Source organism: Gopherus evgoodei, chromosome 9 (assembly GCF_007399415.2).
Source record: "Gopherus evgoodei ecotype Sinaloan lineage chromosome 9, rGopEvg1_v1.p, whole genome shotgun sequence".
Taxonomy (NCBI): Eukaryota; Metazoa; Chordata; order Testudines; family Testudinidae; genus Gopherus; species Gopherus evgoodei.
In genome coordinates, this window is record NC_044330.1 from 103,032,916 (window position 1) to 103,042,482 (window position 9,567).

At 34.8% G+C, this 9,567-nt stretch overlaps 1 long non-coding RNA gene across 4 annotated transcripts in view; it reads left to right on the forward strand.

Annotated features, from left to right (window-relative positions):
• Positions 1-486: 486 nt before the first annotated feature.
• Positions 487-9,567, forward strand: part of LOC115658043 — a 68,239-nt gene continuing 59,158 nt past the window's right edge. For 2 of the 4 annotated variants that reach the window (XR_004002134.1, XR_004002133.1), the window contains exons 1-2: positions 492-645; positions 2,242-2,311. This is a non-coding gene — a long non-coding RNA (uncharacterized LOC115658043). Of the gene's footprint in view, positions 646-2,241; positions 2,312-9,567 lie in introns of all 4 variants that reach the window. The other 2 variants (XR_004002132.1, XR_004002131.1) reach the window with 2 other exon arrangements.

The following is a 9,567-nucleotide window of genomic DNA, read 5'->3' on the forward strand; positions in this document are numbered from 1 at the left end:
CAGTTTCTGTATTGGAAACTCATAACTTTGGTTTGGAAGTTATCAGGACAAAGCTGGATGTTGGACAGGTAGGCAGGGGCAATTTGGGACTTTATCCCATCATCCCAAATTGTCAAAACATATTAGCTAGATGTTTCTGCTAAAATAATCAGTAGTGAGATAGTTAATGTTGACAGAGTGCCATCATTAGGTTTCAGGATTATCTCACTGAGATAAACAGGGCAGCTCAGCTAGCATTCCAGGCTGTCTGCAGGCTCCACTGCATCAGTTTTCATTTGGTTACTTCTAAGGTTTTCTTCACAACCACAAGGGCTAGAAACTTAATTGTTAAAAATGAGTGCTTTGATTCTTGAGCATAGTTCTGCACAAGCAGCTCTATGGTAAAAAGGGCCCCAAACTTGCAATACTCAAAAACTATGTAAAGAAGTAAACTATGTCAACATTGTAAAGATATTGCCTGGATGGCAGTCTGGCCTTGCAGATAAGGCTCGACTGTTGTAGGATTTGGCCTTCCTGTATCTGTGGCGCCTAGGGCTGGGCATGTGTTCTTCTGGCCAGCTCCCCTCATCCTTGCTCATAGCTGCCAGATCGATGTTGTCTTGGAGAACACAACTGAGGCGACACTGAAATCCTGCCTCTTTTCTGGTAAGTGTCACCTTCCATATGGTTTTATGTGGGAGGGGAGCATATGATCCTGTAGATCTAATTTAAAAGGAAACATTCTCCTCCTAACTGATAAAAAGCAGAGCGAGAAAGCAAGCATGCAAGCGTAATTTAAACTCCAGCGCAGGCTAACAGCCATATTCTGCTCTTTCTTCTGCATACAGATCAATGGAAGCATATGGCCCTGAAGCATTAGTCTGTATCACTGCAAGCTCTGGGGAATGCTTGTTTATTTCCAGTATTGAGTGTAAATTTATTGATCTTAACAGCACTGAAATTAAGTAATGCAAGGGGATAAAGTTATAATGATTAATATAATTGTGCAGTAAACGTGTGCAAAGAGGGAGTCCTGAGTGAAATAAGACATGCTGCCCATCTGGCAGACTTCCCACAAATGCTTAGCACAACTGGTGGGGGTAGAGGGGCACAGAGGCTGGCATGTCTATTGATCGGGAGACACTTAGGGTGTCAGAAGGGTTGCAGAAGGGTTTTAACAATGGGGTGCTCTGGGAGCCATGAGGAGAGGGAGGTTGGAAGGGCTAAAAGGGAGCAAGCTGAGTGGTCCCGTGAGGTTCATCTTTCAAGGTGTGCGTGAAGGTGACAATGGGCCACTGAGTCTGAGTGTTGAAAAAGCAGAACCCCGTGACAGCACACTTCAGAGATGCCTAGGCGTGATCCTGGGTTTAAGAACATATGAACCTCTCCACGAACACTGGGGCTACACATGCATTGTATAGCTCACTTTACCTCATTTAGGGCCCTGATCCTGCAAAGATTTACACACACTCTTCACTGCAAATAGTCCCACTGCCTTGCCTGAGATTACTCACTATAATAACACCTAGCTCTTATATCACACTTTTCATCAGCAGATCTCAAAGGAGATGATAATGCATAAAGATCTTTGCAGGATCAGGGCCTTAAGAGCAAACAATATAGTAGCAAATATCCTGAATGGGTTTTTCATGGCTAAAATGACAAACGAGAGTTGGCTGAGGGATAGTAAGCTATACGAATCAGACAGATAGCTAAAAACTTCAAAGGTTTAGCAATGCACACACTGATATGTATTTGTGTAAGCTGTATGTATATGTGAGGGGGGAGAGAGGAAAAATACCTGCACTAAATTAAACAAAAAAGTCACTTCATTCATTTAGATGTCAGCCTTAAAATAAAAATAGTGTCTTCTATCCAAAATACAATGAATTCTCCTTTTTTTAATCTATCACTTTAAAAAAAAAAGATGATAAACCAATTATTTAAAACTCTCACCCTTTGTTGATCCCAAAATGATATTTCATCAGCATTAAAAATATCTGTGTAATACTAATTGATTTTATTTGTTTTTCCATTTCTTGTATTGAAAGAAATATGGTTTTAATTGGCTCACTAAGCTGTTTGCATTTCAACTGGCATTATTAAAACCTACGGAAAATATCTCACTATATAGCTCTGAAGAACATTGAAATGGATTTAAATTGTAGATACCAGCACAGAGATATAGACCTCATGTATCAAATGAATTCTTCACGTAAGAAGAGGTGGCAATGTATTTCTTTACATTATTTTATTCTGCAGGGAGGAAAAAGAAGGGCCACTTTTTAAATTAACTACAAAAACAGCCACACTATAAAAGGCTCCTTCCAATGTAAGTATGTTATTTCGCCTGGGAAAGTCCTTTTTTATAGCAAAGCATTTTGAGGTGAGGGGCCAATTCTTCTTTGGGAGAGAAAAGGCATTCTTGTGAGTTGGGTGTTTTCCATTGTTAGTGTGTTGTAGTTTACATGATTTGCTGCCCTTTCGTCTGGACTTCAGCGTGCGCACTTTAAAAAAAAGGATATTTGGAACTTTGGCCTGGTATGTGACTTCTTTGAATGTGTATGTGGGGTAGGGAGGGGGAAATCTACAATATCCCTCTTTCCCTTTTGTGCAATATTACTTTGTCTTAATCTCCAGCATTTCCTAAGAGTTAGCAGTCTTTAAAGAAGGAAAAAAGCCTCCTATTAGACAATTAAGATGAGGATACAAGTATAATATGGTTAGTAGATGTAAATATAGTAGCAATCTCTGATATTTCAGTATTTATTGAATGCTGTCAATATCTTTTAATTACTGTTTTATGAATTGTGAAACAAAAGGACAAAATAACTTTATATAAAATATTTATATGAGTATTAGAATATTTTACATATTACTAGAAAATTATTAGTTAGCATTTAACACCTCAAATTGATTTTGGGGAATGAAAATCTAAAATTAATATTGTTTCTGCACATATTCTAGCTGACAAATTTTTTTATTTACACCAAATTTCAGAGTCTACTAGTTGTCAGATAACATTTGCATGTTATGGAGTTTAACAGTTTTTGCTATGGCTAGCATTTCACAGGACAAAAAAAAAATCACCTGCAAAGAATTAGGTAACAGAGTGTGAAAGGTCTCGGCCATTCAGGAAGTACTTCCTACTGGATTTAATTAGAGATTAAAAATAAAAGGTTTTAGTTGCAAACTTCAAACATACAATAACATGACATTTATTGAATGCACTAGCATTTCAGCCATGGTGAAAAGAATAAAAAGCAGTAGAACTAAGTTGCTTTCAATAAACTTTTCAAATATAGTTTTTATTCAAAACGAATTATAATTTTTATAGAGAAAAATCCATTTTATATCTAGGTTTATTATGAAAGGCAAGTTACTGAAAGAAGAGCCTTTACAATATGTACAAAACATTAGGAGCCCCAGTTCTGGCCCAAATGCCACTCACTTTAATATTACACTCATCCACATATGCCAAATTTTTAGGGTTCTCTCTGCATTTTACAGTGTATAAACTGAGCATGTTTTTTTCCTGATTCATGTCTTAAGAACTTATACAGATTTTGGATTAGCTAAATTTTTATCGCACTCAAATCGGGTGTTTTCCTTCTGTATCTCATCTAAGATGAGCAGTACTGATAACACAGTATTAAATGTCAAATGAGCAAAAACAGTGTGCAACGTAAAAGAGTCTCTGCATTTAATTTAGATAGTTCCAGAGCAAGAAACAGGATGGAATGTCATTTTTTTCCTTATGAGCCCGTTTTGACAAAATATTTTTAAAGCTGTTAGGTCTTGGTCATACAGTCAGTCTTGCGTCCTAATCACCTGGCAATTACTCATTTTTATCACTTATTCTGTATCAACGTTAGGTTAATCAATGTTAAGTAATACAGTAAAATTATATCTATGCACATTTAATTCTCTATTTATGCAGAGCAGCATTAAACCTTTTCCACTGTAGTGTGTTTAATTTATCTGCTTCAGAATACCCTATTAGTTTTTGGGGTTTTTTTAACTCATGTCTTAAATTTGAGGTCCTTTACTTCTGCAAATGGATGCTGGTGATATATTAAAGGTCTCCTCTATGAGTAGGTAATGAGGCATCCAAAACTCTACAGTTAATTAAAAGTACTGATTTTATCACATCATAATCCTCATCTTCAGGTACTGTATGTAATAAGACTATTACAAATCAACTGTTATACATGAAAACTTATATTGAAATGGTATCAGGCATCTGATTTAAACAGGCAAAGGGAAAGAAATCCATCTTTAACTTGAGTTAACATGTGTGCTATAACACTACACCTTGTTTGATTTGCAAGATCAGTCACTTTTTTGAGTTTCTGCCTTAACTTTAAAAGACTTGGGTTTTGTGGGTTGTAGAAGAGAAACAGAATTGTTTTGGAGATTCAGTTTCCTTATTTTATGCTAGCATTAAAGAAAGACAAAATCAGTATTATGGAGGCATGAAAATATAACCTGTATCAATACTGAAAAGATATACTCCCCAGGTTTTAAAGTGTTCACTTACTGTTCACAGATTCTTATGATACCATCACAGGCTTAGATAAACTTGAGGCTTTATTTTTAACAAGAGTTTGAAATTGTTCGCTTTAGCTTGTTGTGTTTTTTTAAATGGCCTGGTGTGGACCCACATACTCATTTATACAGTATATAATATTGAAAGTAGCAAGAAACTTCATCCACTTACAGCCAAGTTGGATAAAGAGAAACTGCAATTACAGTGAAGTAAAATGAGCATGAGGTTTTTTTCTCCACCACAGTGCAACAAGCAAATGGAAATTCTGGTTATAGTGACTCTATATTTATGAAGGAAAGAGTCCAGAGTGGCGACATTACATGATACGGAGACCTTACTTATGCTTACACAGTACACAGATGTGGGTTAAGAAAGCAAGCTAAGTCACTGAGCATGTGCAGCAGCCAAATTTCAAACAATAAATTGGCTATGTAGAAAAAATATAAAGCAAGAACAAATAATTGACTTTAAATTTTGCCTTGAATAACACCTATGAAGCCCTAATTAATTTCAATATGAATTTCACAAATCCAACAGAGAGCAGAATTTGTCCTCTTGAGTCATGAAATTAAGAAGCTAAGGCTTGTTTTGTATTTAAGTGAGGCATGATACATTTACAACGCTGAGGAATTTTGTGTTTCTTTTATTTCTCTGCTCTTGTGTTGCATATAAAAATAGCAAAATATATGTTTTAAAATTGCACAAATATGCTTTTATCCCAAGGCAAAATGTCACTAATTATAGAATTACAGTTTAATGTGAGAAGCTAGCCTTCTATATACTCTGATTGAGGAGATTTATGTTCTAAGAACCAGAGTTGTGTGGGTTTCCAGACCTCTCTATTTTTAAATGTCCAGCAATTAATTTGATGAACATTGTTACCCTTGTGTAAACAAAAAAAATAAATCCATAGGACTATAGAGCACAGTATAGGATTAACTGGAGTGCAGAAAGAGTGAGCATGTTACAGGATATTTTTAAAGAAATCATATTAATAGGACAAGTTAATTGTAACACTTTTCAGTGATTATTTTTCACAGAATATACAGTTGAACTGCACTTTGTGGAAATATAAAGAGTGCAGGACATTGAACATGGAATAAATTAATTCTGAAAAAAACTGCACTAACTAGATATTTTTCTTGGAACAGAATATTTGCAGTTTTTTCAACTAAATTATTCAAAATAGTTTTTATGTAACTCAGTACTCATTCTTTTATATTTATGTATGAACGTACATTCTTTCCAAGTGTGATCTAACAAAATGTCATTTGTTTACATTTCTTGCAAAATAACTGACATGATCCAAATGCCCTTCCTTAAATCACAATCAGATTTTAGTATACTCCAATTTTCATAAAGCATTGACAATAAATGGTGTGGATTCCATAATGCCACTATGTCTTTATTTCAAGTAAATCAGAAGATATCCATGTGATATTTACCCTTTTAAATATAAAATTGGTTACATTTGAAAATAAAACTACAAGTATTGTATTTATATGAACAATTGCATTTTGATAACTGGAATTTAATATTATTGTTGAAATCCAGACATTTAAATAAATATAAACGATTTTTTAAAAAATCTAGTTCTCCAGATTACACAAACTAACTAGCTACATGCATCATAATTATTACTGTAACAACAGCTAGTCAGATGCCTGACATTACATAGTATATGGTCCAATAAATAAGGATTTCATAACAAAACTAAAAATAAAGCTTGGGTCCAGATACAAATGAAACTATAAAACATTATGTTAAATGCTTGAGAAATCTTCATCTTCATCTTTTAAATTCTAATTTAAAATCCAATAAAATAGGTATCAGAAAATAAGGGAAACAAACGTTCAAATTTGGTGTTAAAAATAATTGAATTTGACAATTTTATGAAAGGATGTTTGAACTAACATAGCTACAAAAATACAAATAAAAAAAGTTATGATTGGTATAGGCAAAATAGCTCTAACAGTCTCATTCATGCTGAACAAGTAGACATATTTGGCTTTTTTTAAATTTAAGATTTATATATTATGCATAATAAAAACTTGTATAATTTAAGGAAGCAAAAAAAATCAACAACCAAGAAACACAATTAATCTGCACACTACCTATGTCATATTAATTCACACAAAGACGACTTTTAAACAAATCTGTCTATAGTCTGATTATTTCAAATGTATGTATATAGAATGTGTCCTATGCTACTTAATTCTTACCTTACCACAACATAAGAATGAATACTTTTCCTGTCATACTATTCAAAGTGTACAATTTCTTCTAAAGTCTGTGCCTTGCCCTGATTGCTGCTGTTGTCTGTATAATCTATAAATTAGCCTCTATTTGCAATAAATGCTGCCTTTTTGAATGTAGAGTTTGTGCTAACTATGCCATAGGAAATTTTCCATACTGATTGATTCAGCTTCAAAACACACCCCAGTAAAGAGAGATCCTGTTACACTGAGTAAGTGGTTAATCTAGCAAAAAGGAAACTTACATTTAAAAGTGTTGGCAGGGTCAAATCTTGAATGATAAAGAAAAAAGAGAGTTCATGCCGATAAGATTTTAAAATGTATTAAACAAACTGTTATGAAAATGATTTTGAGAAAATGCAACATTTTATCAAAAATGAAAAACTAAAACCCAAATTCCTGCATTTAAAAACTTGCAGAATATTAAAAAAGAAGCCCCACCCAAATACACACATTGATTCTATGAATCCATGTCTTTTGTTGGTGTTTTGAAAACACTGGAAATTCACCCCACTTTTGAGGAGAATAGCTCTTTTTCATTCACTAAATACACGAGGGAAAAAACCAAAAAAGAGTATCAGCGATGTTTAATTTTATATTTGTTAACTACCAAAAGCACCATAACTTTTTTTAATACCCTGGTGCCCCCTTTTGGTCTGCATAGATCAAGGCATCTTTCCACTTAAAAAAATTATTAATAAAAATAAATTAGTGCTTAACTTGTGAAGTCTTAATTTAGACTGTTGCTGGGTACTCCACCTGTTGCTATATCTCACAGTTACCAGCTACTGATCTATCCCATGTGAAAACAAACAAAACTAGCAGCCTGAAGGTCAAAGGAAGCAGTGTTTTCCACTATAAAAATTGCCATAGTACAAACTTTTGGTTTATAGTTATCTTGATAGCCCTGATGGTAAATAAAAGGACCCATTCATTATCTTTGCTACAGTATACTCAATGGGATAAAGCAGAGGCTTGTATTCAGATGATAGCTTTCCTTTGCTATATTTATGCATGTAACACTGAGGGGAAAAAAAAGGCTCTTAAGTTGGTAGGAATGTTTGATTAGGTCCATAGTCTCTTGGCAGACAGCTCGCCAACGTCACTGAGACATGCAAACTGAAAATCTTACTAAATTTGCATTTTAAGAAGTTTGATTTATATAGTTAGACAAATTTTTAAAAAAATCTTTTCCTTATGACTTGCATATTGTAGAGCTAGTAATTATGCCATAGAAACAAGATCTTTCCACGTTCAACATCACTGTGTGAAGACGAGCTTATTTCCAGCAGGGATATTGAGTCCTGCCATCTGAAGGGCCAATCAAGTGTGAAGTACAGTATAGTTTTAGACTCAATTGAAAGGAAAAAGCTTGACTACTAGTTCATAGCATGACAACTTTCATGGATTAGCTCAGACCCTATTCTACTCCTTGAAAGGGTATCACAGCATGAAGACAGTTTTCAATGCACTAAACTTTAATAGCTGAGTGGGGGAGCCAAAGCTTCCTTTTGGTCTCTATAGAAACAGTATCACCAAAATTTGAGGCAAAATTAAGATTCTTGGGTTTCAGTCCTGTATTTACCCTCCAAAGTCCCTATTCACAAAGAGTCTTCATCCTTTTAAAAATTGCCATTTTTTCACTGTAAACTGAAGCGGGTTAAGCCTGATTAGTTAATTTTTAAACACCACAACACTGTATCCTATTTTCCTGAGACCTTTCTAAAGAAGTGTAGGGTGAGCACAGTCCAGAAAGTAGGTAGAATCATCTCACAAGAAGATATTCCAAGTGTTTGTGGACATTTTGCTCCCATCCAGGAGGGCAAGCCCAATGAGCATCCCCTTAGAAAGCGTTAGCCAGTATCACAGCCACTCTACCTCTATCCCCAAAAGGGACTTTCAGAGTTTCTTTAACCACTAAAGAGAGACTGCTGTAGCATTTGCAGTACTTTCTGAGTTACCTTGTTCCTCTCAGCACATTTCAGTGAGCAGCTTGTTAGGAGAAAGGAGTGCTTAGACAACAGTCAGCGGATTTAATCGCTAGAAACACAAGACCATACCCTATCCCTCATTCCTCAAGGGTCAATGGGAGTTTTACCTGATTAAAAAATGCACCATAATGCCCAATGACTTTGATCATTTTACTGTGCTGTTTTGCTTTTAAATAGAATAATTCTCTTTCTTATTAAACTAACTTCAGAAAATTCAGGTAAACCCATTCCATAAACCCTCCCAACCATACATTCACTACAGAGAAACACTAACCATTTCAGATTTAATTTCTTCAACACTGAGTTTACTGTGCAGAGGAGCTTACGTGATCTGCTAACGCAGAATAGAACCAGAACAGACTACTACATAATACTTCATGTTAAAGTTACACATGGGCATGATAAAGAAAACACTGGGATTTTTCAGTCTCATTACATGCATTTTTTGTTTGGGATTTTTAAAATTTATTATTTTTAGCATGTGTGTGTGTGTGTGTGTGACTACGTGTCGTATTTGCTCATCAATGCATGTCTACAAGCAGCTGCTAAATACAGTTTCAAATAGACTATCCTTATATAGATACAGTTTACAGAGGCCAAAAACACTTGTAATCAAAACACACTGAAAAGGTGGAGGAAAAGTATTCATGCAAATGGCAAAATAGGTGAGAGAATTTACATTATTTCATCTCATTCATACCATCCCTGTGCCTGTCTGCTTGGGGTCACTGGAAAAGCTAATCAGCTTGATAGATCCAGTGGGCAATTCAGTACATTTATTGATTTTATTATG